The 12717-nt window shown below is 42.2% G+C and overlaps 1 protein-coding gene across 2 annotated transcripts in view; it reads right to left on the bottom strand.

Annotated features, from left to right (window-relative positions):
- ELOVL5 (ELOVL fatty acid elongase 5) overlaps positions 1–8628 on the bottom strand; it is an 81756-nt gene extending 73128 nt beyond the window's left edge. The window contains exon 1 of one of the 2 annotated variants that reach the window (XM_080666101.1): positions 8281–8628. The gene's annotated coding sequence lies outside the window, so the exon portion shown is untranslated. Of the gene's footprint in view, positions 1–7431; positions 7580–8280 lie in introns of those variants that run through there. The other variant, XM_080666102.1, reaches the window with a different exon arrangement.
- Positions 8629–12717: the final 4089 nt, after the last annotated feature.

Here is a 12717-nt window from a genome sequence, read left to right as displayed (position 1 = left end):
GGTGGGGCTTGACAAGGGTGGGACTGGCAGGGTCTGGGTCTAGCCCAGGGGTGGGCAAACTTTTTGACTCGAGGGCCACAATGGGTTCTTAAACTGGACCGGAGGGCCGGAACAAAAGCATGATTGGAGTGTTTGTGTGAACTAATATAAATTCAAAGTAAAGGAGCGGAGGGGAGAGCAAGAGAACCGGATAGAACAGCCGGATCCGGCCTGCGGGCCGTAGTTTGCCCAAGGCTGATCTAGCCCAATGGGGGGAGTGAGCCGGCCTGGTCTGGGTCTCACGCGATTTTGAGGCGCATGTGGGTGGGCAGGGACTTGACTCTGGGTCTCGTGGTGCACCCCAGACTCTGACAGGAGGAAGGTTTTCATATACATTTTACTAACTTTCTTTTATCTCTGACACTTCTATTATAGAGAAAGGGCAAATAGCAATATTAAACTATTTCCTCTAATTAATCCCCTTTTAATGTGCACGAATTTTGTGCACCAGGCCACTAGTGTTAATATATAAGCCATTCTGTGCATTTTGTGATTCTCTTATTTCAGGAATTATGGTACTCATAGCCAACATAATGCTGTCAGACCTGTGACCACATCCAGAAATAAAATAAAGACGCTCTAACAGAGTCTAATAACCCAAGAGAACGGAGGGTGGTAGAAAACATGTCTATCTTCAGTCTGAACAAGTGGCCCTTAGTGGGACCTGTGTCAGATGACCTAGTAGATGTTTTCAAAATATACATGATTTACACCTCCACCCAAGGGAAATCAGATGGTCTGGAGACAGAGGCTCCCTAGAGGATTTGGGTGCCCGTCCCTCCCAGGCCACACCTTTCAGGTTTTACCACTCTGTAAATCAAACCCAGGTGAGGCCAGGTAAAGAAACCGATGCCAGATGTCCTTGGCCAGTCATGCTAGTCCAGCCAATTGGCAACTGGGCTTTGAACACTGATTTCTTACACCGATAATTATAGAGCTCTTCTGTGTTTGCACTTCTGATTATACCAAAAGGGCTTAAGTGCAAAATCTCTATAAAAGGAGTCAGGAAAAAAACCAAAAAGGTCACCTTTCCTATTTTTCCCTAACGGTTAGTTACTGTCAAAAGTTCTATATTGAATATATTGTCAACCTCCAGAATGTAATGATGAGTAAGAAGCTCAGCTTTGTTTCCTCTAGTTCTGTATCAAGAGCTGCAAATGCAAAGATTACTGTTTAGGTCTAACCGCGTGCAGCATGCCAAGGTGGTAAAGAGCAGACTGCAGCCAGCCTGCCTGAGTTTGAATCCTGACTCTGCTACCTGCTGGCTGTGGAGCCTTGAACAAGTCACTTAACCTTTCTGTGCCTTAGTTTCCTCATCTGCAAAACTGGGGCATCTACCTCAGGGGGTTTGTGAGGCCAAAATAAATATACATAGAGGACCTTAGAAAAGTGCCGGGTATGTGGTATTGAGCAGCTGTATTCAATATCCACAGATCAGTCTCATTCTCATAAATTGCCAAGTATTCCATTGCCCAGCTGTTGTGTAATTTACTCTTCTTTAGGACATTTACTCTTTTGATCTTTTGCTGTTATGGACAATGCTTCAGTGAACATCCTATACAATAGAGGGATCTTTTTACCATGATCATCAAATTAAGGCAGTTCCCTAGATAACTTTCATGTGTAATACTGATGGTTTGAATACCCTCCATAGTAGGCACCGGTAAAATCACTTCCAAATTCTACAGAGAAGTCTCAAAGAGGCAGAATAACTCCTTGCCAGAGCCAACAGAGCCATAGGTGGCAGATTTGGAACCCTATCCAGATGTGTAGTTGCTAACCTGAAAGGTACTTTCTTCAATCTGCTTCCTACAGCTTAAATTAAATAATAATAATAATAATAATAATAATAATAATAAGTAGCACAGTAGATGGTCTTATCAATGAACCTCAGATCCACAGAAGAGATAAATATTCAGAATTTTCATAAAAAGTAAACTGAAATTTTTACAGAGGCATGTATCAGTTCACAAATTGGGAAGATGGAGATGTCAAATTTAAGTATTTAAGTAATTTAAATATTAAAGTAATTCCTTTCTTCTGCCAAAGATTGAAGCAGAGGTACCCTGAACACTACCCCTAGGGACAGACAACACACTGCCAACCCCCCAGGGAAGCAAATTAATAATTATTGAACTTGGTATCATGAGAACTATTCTTTGGGGAAAGAAAAATTCATAACAATTACTTTGTAGTACTGTTTGCTGGACCAAGAAAAAGGGGAGTAGGTAATCTGGGTATGAGAATAACTCATAAAATAAAGGCCAATTCTCCAACATGACTTTATGAGGTCTGTTAAGTATCGGCTTATAAAAGATTCTTTCTGACAGGGTGAAGTTGTTGACAATGGGAAAAGGAAAGGGCAAAGGTAGAACTTAACAGAGATGGAACCTGTAACTAGCATGTGCTAACAACAGGGTGCTAACCCAGTATAAGGATTGTCGTTAGAAATTACAGTTATGTTTCAAGAAATGGTTATTCCCCTAAATGAGAAAAGGTGACAGTACCAGCACTAAAAATCTGAAAAGAAAACAACTATTTCCTAAATCCCAGTTAGCAAGACGACGGAAGTCTAACTTAAGATATAAGGACTATTAAACACATTACACACAGCTGTACTTCAAACAGTAATGGCGGGGGAGGAGGACGAGGAAGGGTGGGAATTGTGTTTTTCTGAACACTCACCATGCACGAATATTTTAACCCCAGGCACACAAGTCAAAAGTGAATGCTTACAAGTAAAATAAAAATTTTCCCATGGATAAAACATGCCAGCGGGAGGCCAGTAGGAACCAAATAGTTTAGTAATAATAAAATTTGTGGGTTGAAATCGGGGTTGGGGGCATGGATGGATGGATGGGAGTTCCTATTACAGTAACTCAAAATGAGGCCAGGTTATCTTCCTAAACAATTCACTTTGCTCGGCCAAAACATCTCCCGAGGTTATGTTTAATCACTTAAAGAGAAAACTGTAGTGATTCTGACATCTACCTTTCTAAGACCTAAGTGATCTCAACTTTCATTCCCTATCCTTAGTCAAACAGAAACAAAGGATTTGCTCTTGGAAAAAGGGAAAAGAAAAATTTTACTTCTGAAAGGGCCTTGGAAATCACCTTAGTTTAAATCTTGTATTTTTAAAGAAAAAGAAGCCAATGCCCAGAGTTGATTTTCTTATGGTTGGTGGCAAGTTGGAACAAGAAACCATGGCAGCTAGGTTCTATACAAGGGTGAGGCATCCTACCTTAAACAACCATGCCTTCCAAAATTCTCACATTACTTCAGTTGCAATCAAAAAAGAAATGTGCATATGCTTTATTACAATCCTGTATCATGAGGCAACGTTTATTTTAACACCTATTATGTGAGTTGAGGTAACCTAGCTGATGGAAGGAGCCCAAAAGACTTGGTTCTTACTCTTGGATCTACCAGCAACTGGCTGCATGAGCATTAGCAATACTGGGATCTGCCTTTTCTCACTAGTGATACTTCATTAGAAGGTGGGAAGCATCCTAGTTACAGTAATATTAAAATGTGGAAAATGCTTATAGTGATTTGAAGATGCCACTGATTATAAGCTGCATCTCTACTCAGATATGCTAAAATGTGAAAAACTGTCTGAAAATGAATGAAATGTGGTGGAAACATGTACTTGCAGAAGGGAAACAACAAAAAAGGTATCCAAGAGAGGCTGCAAAGAGGAAGAATTGAGACTCAAGAAGAAGAAATGATTTGTGTGGACATGTATCTGGACTGTTAGGATATTTCCACCTGATTACAAAGCTTCCTTGTTCTCCCTTTATGATACCATGTTTCTTCTACCACCCAGTCTTAAGAGTGCCCTCCCTCGTTGGCCCTGAAATTCAATTGGTCTCCAAGTCACATAGATCTTACCCAAGCAACAAGCTAGTTCAGTTAGCTCTCTCCAGTCTGTGTTCATGGCCATGGCTCAAAGTGGGGCTTTATCAGACCCTCCCAGCAAGCTAGGAGATACAACCTGGCTGGAATGCTTTGTGACCTTGAGCAGGTGTCTACGCTTCTCTGAACCTATATTTCCTCACCTGTAAAGTGGAAATGCTCATAGTAACAATCATTAGTAATTGAGATAAATCCATGTAAAAAGTGCTCAATGCTGAGTTTGACACATAATAGCAGCTCAAAAAAAGTTAACCATTATTATTATCATCAACAACTTGCCTTTCTAATTTTTTCTTCCATTTCTGCCCTCTCTATCAGTTTCTGCCAGCTGGACTACTTGCCTTTTGCTCAATAATTCTACATTTGTTTACTCTCCAAACTCCCTTTCTCAAAGAATGCCCGTCCTCTATCTCTAGAATTAAGATTCCTCTATGAAATGTAAGCCTAAATTCAAATGTTGGTCAATTCTATTTAATTTAATCCAATCGTTTCTTTACTACTGACATTCTTTGAGGCCTTTACTGCCACCAATGTGGCTCGCTTCCCCCATGTCGACACAGGCCCTTCCTTAAGATGTAATAGCAGCCAGGTAGATGAGGTGATATATATATATATATATATATATATATATATATATATATATATATATATATATATATATATTATTGATTTAAAAGAGGGAGAGAGAGAGATAAAGAGAAAGAAACATCAATGATGAGAGAGAATCATTGATTGGCTGCCTCCTGCACACTCCCCACTGGGGAGGATCGAGCCTGCAACCCAGGCATGTGCCCTTGGCTGGAATCAAACTTGGGACCCTTTAGTCCGCAGGCCAACGCTCTATCCACTGAGCCAAAATAGCTAGGGCGAGGTGGTATTTAAATCCACTTCCTCAGTTCTGGGATGGATTCCAAGTTATCATATTTCTCTTGTTCTAGTTATTAATTTCTTCAGGTAAACATGGTCTAAGTCAATCACCTGTAGGCCAAGGACCTTGTTTGAAAGTGGAAGGTAGTTCCCACATGAGAATATGGTAACAGGAAGGTCTAATTGTTGGCAGTCATCTTGCAAAATCAGACTATGAATATAACAACATTGGAGAACACTTCAGAGAAATAAGAAAAAGTTCTGCCATTAGGACTTTTCGGGTCAGGTGCTCATTTAAGCCCATCTGAGTTGGGTTTTCTGTCTCCTGCACAAAAACCACCCTAACCAATTCAAGAGCATGAGGCACTGATGTGTCTAATATGGATAGCTCTGTCATAACGCTTTATCAGGTATAGTTAGACAAGTCCTCCAGAAATCTGCTTCTGACCTCCTTTCAGCCCAAGGTGCAGATTAGCAATGGGTATAACAGGATTAAAGTGTAAGCTAATTCAGAAAGCCCTTTGAAGTCAACTTTGTATACAACCTCTCCCGAAATCTCTCTCTCTCTCACACACACACATACACACCATATTCAGTAACTGACAAGTTAATGAATAAAAACAATGAATAAGATATGGGCTAAAAGGAAGGGAATAGATTTTAGGCAGATCTGAATGATGACAAATTGTTAATCTTGGATGGCTTGAAGATGGTCCTTTAAACATGGGGTTAGATTTGTAAGTTACAGAGTTACATAAATGGCACATAGCCCACTGAACAAATCCTAGGAGTGCAAGGATAGGCAAAGGAGCAGGTAGATATAATAAGAGAGAGAGAGAGAGAGAGAGAGAGAGAGATGAATTTGGAAAAAATCACTTGGCACTTCTAGGCCTTAGTTCTCATTCTTTAAAAGGAGGTAGGTTTAACACTTTTAACAAGATGGCATAAGAATTATGTAAGGAAATCAACTATTTAAAAGAAGGTACACCAAAATTATCTGAAACTGAATGCATATAAAGACTTAGTTATGGGTAACTAATGGAAAGATTATCCCATCAGGAACAAAAGAGTTGGCAGGCAACAGAGGAGGAACTCAATTTCAAAATAATTACAAAATTTCTCAGGGGTGAGGAAGAATGTGGCCGAGTAAGAAAGAAGTAAAACCATTACTCACACTCTTTACTATCTACTTAGGCATCAGAGTTACCCTAAAGGAAGGTTACCAGGTTTACCTTGACTTGTATAATTCAAGTGGGAAATAAGACACCCAAGGATTGATATGCTCATCTATAGCAGCAAGAGGGCAACCAATAATTATGCTGAGAGCGAATCAGGTGGTGATGAAAAAAATAATTCCTGAAAGGTCCTTGAAAATGTCAAACATCCAAAAATCAAGGTCTCTTAATAAAAAACAAAAATTCTATTCATTCCAGGGAATGAGATAACTTACCTCATTTCCAAAAGTGACTTCATAGCAATACTGAAATTAGTGTTCATGAAAACCTAGTTTTGAATATTTTCCCAGTTATTTGAGATTCTCGGATGTCATTGTTGGCCACATCCCCTAAACCTCACTTCCCCTTCCCCAAGAAGAAAAAATAAGTGGAGAAGGAAACATTTGGCAGACCCATGTTAGGCTCTTTCACTTGTATCATCTTTAGAAATCAACAATTCTGTAACATGACGCCCCATTTAGAGACAGAGAAGGAAACTGAATTGGGGATGAGGATAGTCTGAAGTTATGAGGTATTTTTTTTTTTAAATCTGACAATCAAATTTCTCAGCAAAGTTCTACTCTATATTCTGTAAAATTAGTCATCTGTAACCGTTTTTCCCTTTTGCCTTCAGTTAGAAATGGAAAAGAAAAGGAAATGCAAGAGAAAACACTACAGAAAAATTCCTGGCAATGACAAGTTATAACCTGAGGGTAGGAATCTCAAAGGGACACCAGTGACATTTCTCTTTCAAGTGTGGAGCTTTCCTGGAGAATCCGAGGCAGTGCCAAGCTGACCAAAAGAGTGATCCACCTCCCCCCTATCATAGATGGAAAGTAAGTGTTCCTCCACAGACATGAAGTACAGAACCGGCCGCATGCGTATCTGTAGATTCTGCACCAGATGCTGTTGGCTGAGACGTTCAAGAAAAACAAGTGCAAACCAACAGGTTATCTACCAAGCGATTAGGGGAACAGTTACAAAGCCTAACAAGCAACACCAGCTCTTCCGTACAACCCTATAAAGCACTTCCTGCCACGGATCCCGCTATTAAAGAATTAAGTCGGCTTGCTCCGCACAGTTCTCGCGCCGGCTCCCCAGCCCAGCTGAATACGTCATGCACGGTATTCATCCAAACGCACCCCCACTCCAAAGTTGGCCAAATGCATTCTTTAAATTTGCAATCAAGAAGCTGGAAGATAAGCTTAACAACGACCGTGAGGAGGGGAAACCACCACTCTTAAATTGCAATAGCATAGAACGGATGCAGGATACAATTTGAAAGAACAACTCTTGCTCCAGGCATGACTCCCTCCACCCCAAGGAGGGCGGGTGACTCGGGGAGTCCGGGGAGCAAGAGGGTGAGTCTTAACCTACAATTCGCAATAGACGTTACCCAAGGGCTTCCCCCGGCCCAGAGGCACTCCCGAGCCGCGCGCCACCCTCTCCGCCGCCCGCTCCCGCCTCTCCAGCGCCCCAACTCCTTAAAGGGCCGCCCGGTCCCTCTCGAGTCCCCGCCCCCTCGCTTTCGCACCGGCTTCATCCCTCCCCGAATGATCTGGTTTTAATAAACACCGAAGTGGTCCGGGGCTAGCAGGCTTCCCTCCCTGGGGGGTGGGGGCAGAGGCAAGACAGGAGAGTCCCCTGCACTGGCACTGCCCGCTCAGCGCGGGGCGAAGGCGGGCATGCCCACGGTTCGGTGCCGATCAGATTAGCGATCCCCGATCCTTGAAGACTCCCCGAACTCACCCAGGTTTTGTTCTTCCCAAAGAAAGCTCTCTATTTCAGAAGGCGCCTCCCTGGACCTCCCTCCCGCGAGTTCATCCCGACCGGGCGGGCGGATCTGAGCGCACCAACCCATCCATCCCGCCTCCGGGCTGGGCACAGTGTGTGTTCCCGCGGCGCCTCTAAGTGTACAAAACTACCCGCCTGCTGCTTCCACGCGGAGCAGGTGAGCCAGAATCACGGTGGGACCCCCCGAGGCGCCCGCACAGCTCTCGCCGCGCCCGCCGTCCGTCCTGGGGGGCCGGGCTGGGGCCCCCGGAGCCGGCCGGGCTGGCAGCCGCGGGCCACCCGGGAGCCTAAGCCTCCCCGGCGGAGCGCGGGCCGCGCCGGCAGCTGTCCCTCCGCACCAGGTTCAGGACCTAACGGCGGTTCGCAGCCCTCTCGTCCCTGCCACAAGCTCGCGCGAGTGTCATGGCCGAGAGGCGGCCCCAGGCGAAGTTTCCAGGAGCTGTCGGCTTACCTCTTCGCTCCAGACGCCACAGCAGCTCGGGGAAGCGGCGAGGAGGCGGCGGGAGCGCCCGTGGCCAGCCCTAGCCGAGGACGACGTGGGAGGGAGGCACCGCTCGCCCAGAACCGCGGCGATGGGAAGAGGAAGGCGCCGGGTATCTACAATCAGAACGTGGGCTGACCGTGACGTCACAATGGCGCGGCCAGCCAATCGGAGCCCCGAGGCTGAATCAAGCGCTATGATGTCATGCGGCCCCGGAGCCAATCGCGAGACAATAGAACTTTCGTGATTGTAAATTCCAGACTCGCAAGCCGTGGGGAGCCCAGGCCCGGGTCGGTCCCCTTTGGTTCACGTGTCTCTAGGCAATTTTATCCCTTTTCTTCCTAATAAGCCTGCGTGGGACGCAGAGCCTGCGCAATAGCGGCTGTGAGGTTCCCGATGCCCTGAACTCTGATTCACTCCATGCCAGGCGTGGCATGGTTGTGTGGTCGCGTTTGGACCACAAAAACCTCCTCTCGTAGCCGTCCCTTGTACGGTTCTGAAAGGGATCTAGTTCTCCTTGGTTTTAGCTAAAAGGGTTAAATGCCTGCGGAGACCACCGCAAGTAAGGTCTGCAGTAGAACAAGATAAGGCAATAACAAAAACCACTCAGAACTGGTGTTTATAGCTTCACTCCCTTGTGGATAGATTTACCCTGATTTTTCTCAGGGATTCTGATGCCATTTCTACGCCAGAAATTATTCCAAAGGTTTGTAAAAGGAAGAACCGTGATGGAGTAAGTGACATCTTTTCAGCTATAGAAATTTAAGCACTTACGACAAAATGCTTTGTGCTCAGGGCACAAATAGAAGATCCTTGCTGTTTTTCATTGATATTTGGAAAATTTGAGGTTTTTATTATCCTAGTATCCCACACTTTTGCCATATTAAGTCCCAGAAATAAAAGTCTTTCTCCTTTTGCCGTCTTGCTATATTTCTACTACTCCATGTCCTTGGATTCAACTTAGTTAAGCATTTAATGTAGACAAATTTATTTATTTTTTTTACACTTACAATGTAATGTTTATTATGTGCCAGCTGTGTTTCAGACACTGGGCCTTTGCAGTAGGAAAGCAGGTGTACAGACTATATACAAATCAGATCATTTAAACATACACAAATGAGATTTTTAGCAGTCAATTGCCATTTGACTCCACAAACACTGAGTGACTTCAGTTAGATACTATGCTAGGTGTTAGAAATAAAAAAAATCTCAAGGACCCCCTCTGCCTGTAAAATGATATGGTCAGGAAACAATTACTGTGCAGAGTGGTAAATGCTACAGCGGAAGCCAAGATACACACAGATTAAGAATTTTTTGCTAACAGCCCAAGGCCAGGGCTGGTTCAGCTCTGTGTTGCCCTTCCAAGTTCTATCTGTCCAGGTTTTAAAATTTTCAAATTTAACTTGATATTCCAAAAGTCTCAAGTTTTATGTCACACTCAATTGTTTTTATTGTGCTCATCCATCCAAAAGTTTAAGCCCCTACAACTAAAATATCTATATTTCAAATTATGGACTTGCGTCAGTGATTTTCAGCCAATGTGTTGCAATAATTTTTTTAAACATGCAATACCTGACTACTTATTTAGGGACACTGACCTCATTTCCCTTAGACTTTCAAATAAAATAATGACAACAGGCAACACAACAACAGCCAGGGTGTAAACGCCATGTCTTGAACCATAAATATATAGATCATATAATAGAGTTGCATCTTATTGGTCACATTGCATAATAAAGGTGTGTCTGATTAGTTAATTATTGGTACCAGAAATTTTTATATACAAGAATAGGCACCTGATATTTTTAAAAGTTACTGTGGAGATAGGAAACCATACAAATCTTAGAGGAATTCCCAGGCAGCAAAATAGCAGATATATGCCAAAGCAATATCTTCACCAATACAGCTCCTAGGGCAATGGAAACTAAGGAGAAAATAAACAAATGGGACTACATCAAAATAAAAAGCTTCTGCACAGCAAAAGAAACCATCAAAAAACAAAAACAAGAAAACCCAATGCATGGGAGAACCTATTTTCCAATGTTATCTCTGATAAGGGTTTAATCTCCAACATTTACAGAGAACTCATACAACTTAACAAAAGGAAGATAAACAACCCAATCAAAAAATGGGCAACAGACCTAAATAGACACTTTTCGAAAAAGGACATGCAGAAGGCCGAGAGACATATGAAAACCTGCTCAAAGTCTCTAATCATCAAGAGATGCAAATAAAAACACAATGAGGTACCACCTCACACCTGTCAGAATGGCTATCATCAACAAATCAACAAATGACAAGTGCTGACGAAGATGCAGAGAAAAAGAAACCCTCTTGCTCTGCTGGTGGGAATGCAGACTGGTGCAGCCACTGTGGAGAACAGTATGGAGTTTCCTCAAAAAACTAAAAATGGAACTCCCATTTGACCCAGTAATCCCACTTCTAGGAATATATCCCAAGAAACTAGAAACACCAGTCAGAAAGGATATATGCACCCATATGTTCATAGCAGCACAATTTACAATAGCTAAGATTTGGAAACAGCCTAAGTACCCATCAGCAGATGAGTGGATTATAAAACTGTGGTACATCTACACAATGGAATACTATGCTGCTGTAAAAAAAGAAGGAATTCTTACCATTTGCAACAGCATGGATGGACCCGGAGAGCATTATGCTAAGCAAAATAAGTCAGTCAGAGAAAGATAAATATCACATGATCTCACTCATTTGTGGAATATAATGAACAACATAAACTGATGAACAAAAACAGATCCAGAGACAGAGAAGCATCGATCAGATGCTCAAACCTCAGAGGGAAGGTAGGGGAGGGTGGGGGTAAGGGGGAGAGATCAACCAAAGGACTTGTATGCATGCATATAAGCATAACCAATGGACACAGACACCAGGGTGGTGAGGGCATGAGCGGGGGAGGGGGGCAATGGAGGGATAAGGAAACATGTAATACCTTAATCAATAAAGAAATAACATTAAAAAAATCAATGGAAAAATATCCTGGCTGAGGATTAAGATAAATAAATAAATAAATAAATAAATAAATAAATAAATAAATAAGGAACAGTTGAACACTCTAAAAAAAGTTACTGTGAAGCAAAAAGGGTAGGTAATTACTATTAATTTTTTTGGTAAATCAATCAAAATTATACCTATTTTTGTCAGATTTGCAATAAATATATTTTTTGTTGTGCCACAGAATTTTAGTAATTAGTTTATGTGTGCCATGAAATGAAAAAGGTTGAAAAATCACTGACTTATATAACTGTCAAGTCATACATTAAATTTTAAATATTTTTCTTATTTTAAAATAAAAGTAAATATAAAGTTCTAATATTTTATTCCTGTCCCTCAAAGGATGCATTTTCACATATCCCATGATAGATAGCTCTTAGGTGATCTGTGTATTTTGGTTTCCATTATAGCATTTTCCACTCAGCACTGTAGTTGTTTCCTGACTGTACCTCTTGTTCAATCAATGGAGTGCTTGTACCCCGACTTTAAAGACCACTGCTTTAGATTGTAAAGCATTGGAGGAAGATATGTTATATTTTGCTGGTTATTTATCTGTAGATCTTAGTACAGTCCCTGGTATATAATAAGAGCTTAGTAAATATGTTTTGAATAAGTGAACTCTTACTTCCCCTCCCCATTACCAACATCATTCTGGTGCTTCCATTTTCTGCTCCAGAATTCTAACCCTTTCATGATAATCATGTCCCAGGACTACTGACTCCTCTCAAACCTAAGTTAATAAGATCATGTTCTCATTCTCCCCCAACAAAAGACATAGGGTTCCCAATACATATATGTTAGGAGGAATCCCGTCCCCCCTCCCCCACACACACACCCAACTCATCCTCTACCCAACAGTGTAAACTAATTATCGTGAGCCCTGGATGAATTGCTCCATATTGTAGCACCATTACATTCATGATAAAGCTGCAAGAGAAGCAGTAGAACTGAAATGACTCCTCAACTCGAAATAAATCAAAAGAATGCCTAGGACTCATTGCTTAGGACTCAATGCCAGTGTTCAAGGAAAGTGTTTTAATTGGCATCAGAATCAGATTCTTGGCCTTTCAGACACTGTGCTGGAGTCATCTCAGTCCTTATAACCACCCTATTGAAAATGAACTCAGTTAGGGTGCAGTAACAAAACCCTGTGACTCTTGTCCATTTCTTTATAGCACCCATATGGTAGAGCCCCCCTAGAAGTGATTGTTGAATCATCTTCATTTTCTTCTACTCTGTTCCTCCTCCTGTTGTCCTTTATTTAAACTCTGGTAGCATTTTCCTTCTGCTCTTAGTTTTCATCAGTGGTCCCAAATCTCCTCCCACCACATACTTCCAAGTATATTAGGAGGTTGCTTCACTGTCACTCTTGAGAAA

The sequence above is a fragment of the Plecotus auritus genome, assembly GCF_963455305.1.
Source record: "Plecotus auritus genome assembly, chromosome: 4".
NCBI classification, from domain to species: domain Eukaryota; kingdom Metazoa; phylum Chordata; class Mammalia; order Chiroptera; family Vespertilionidae; genus Plecotus; species Plecotus auritus.
This window is presented reverse-complemented; position numbering and strand designations above follow the sequence as displayed.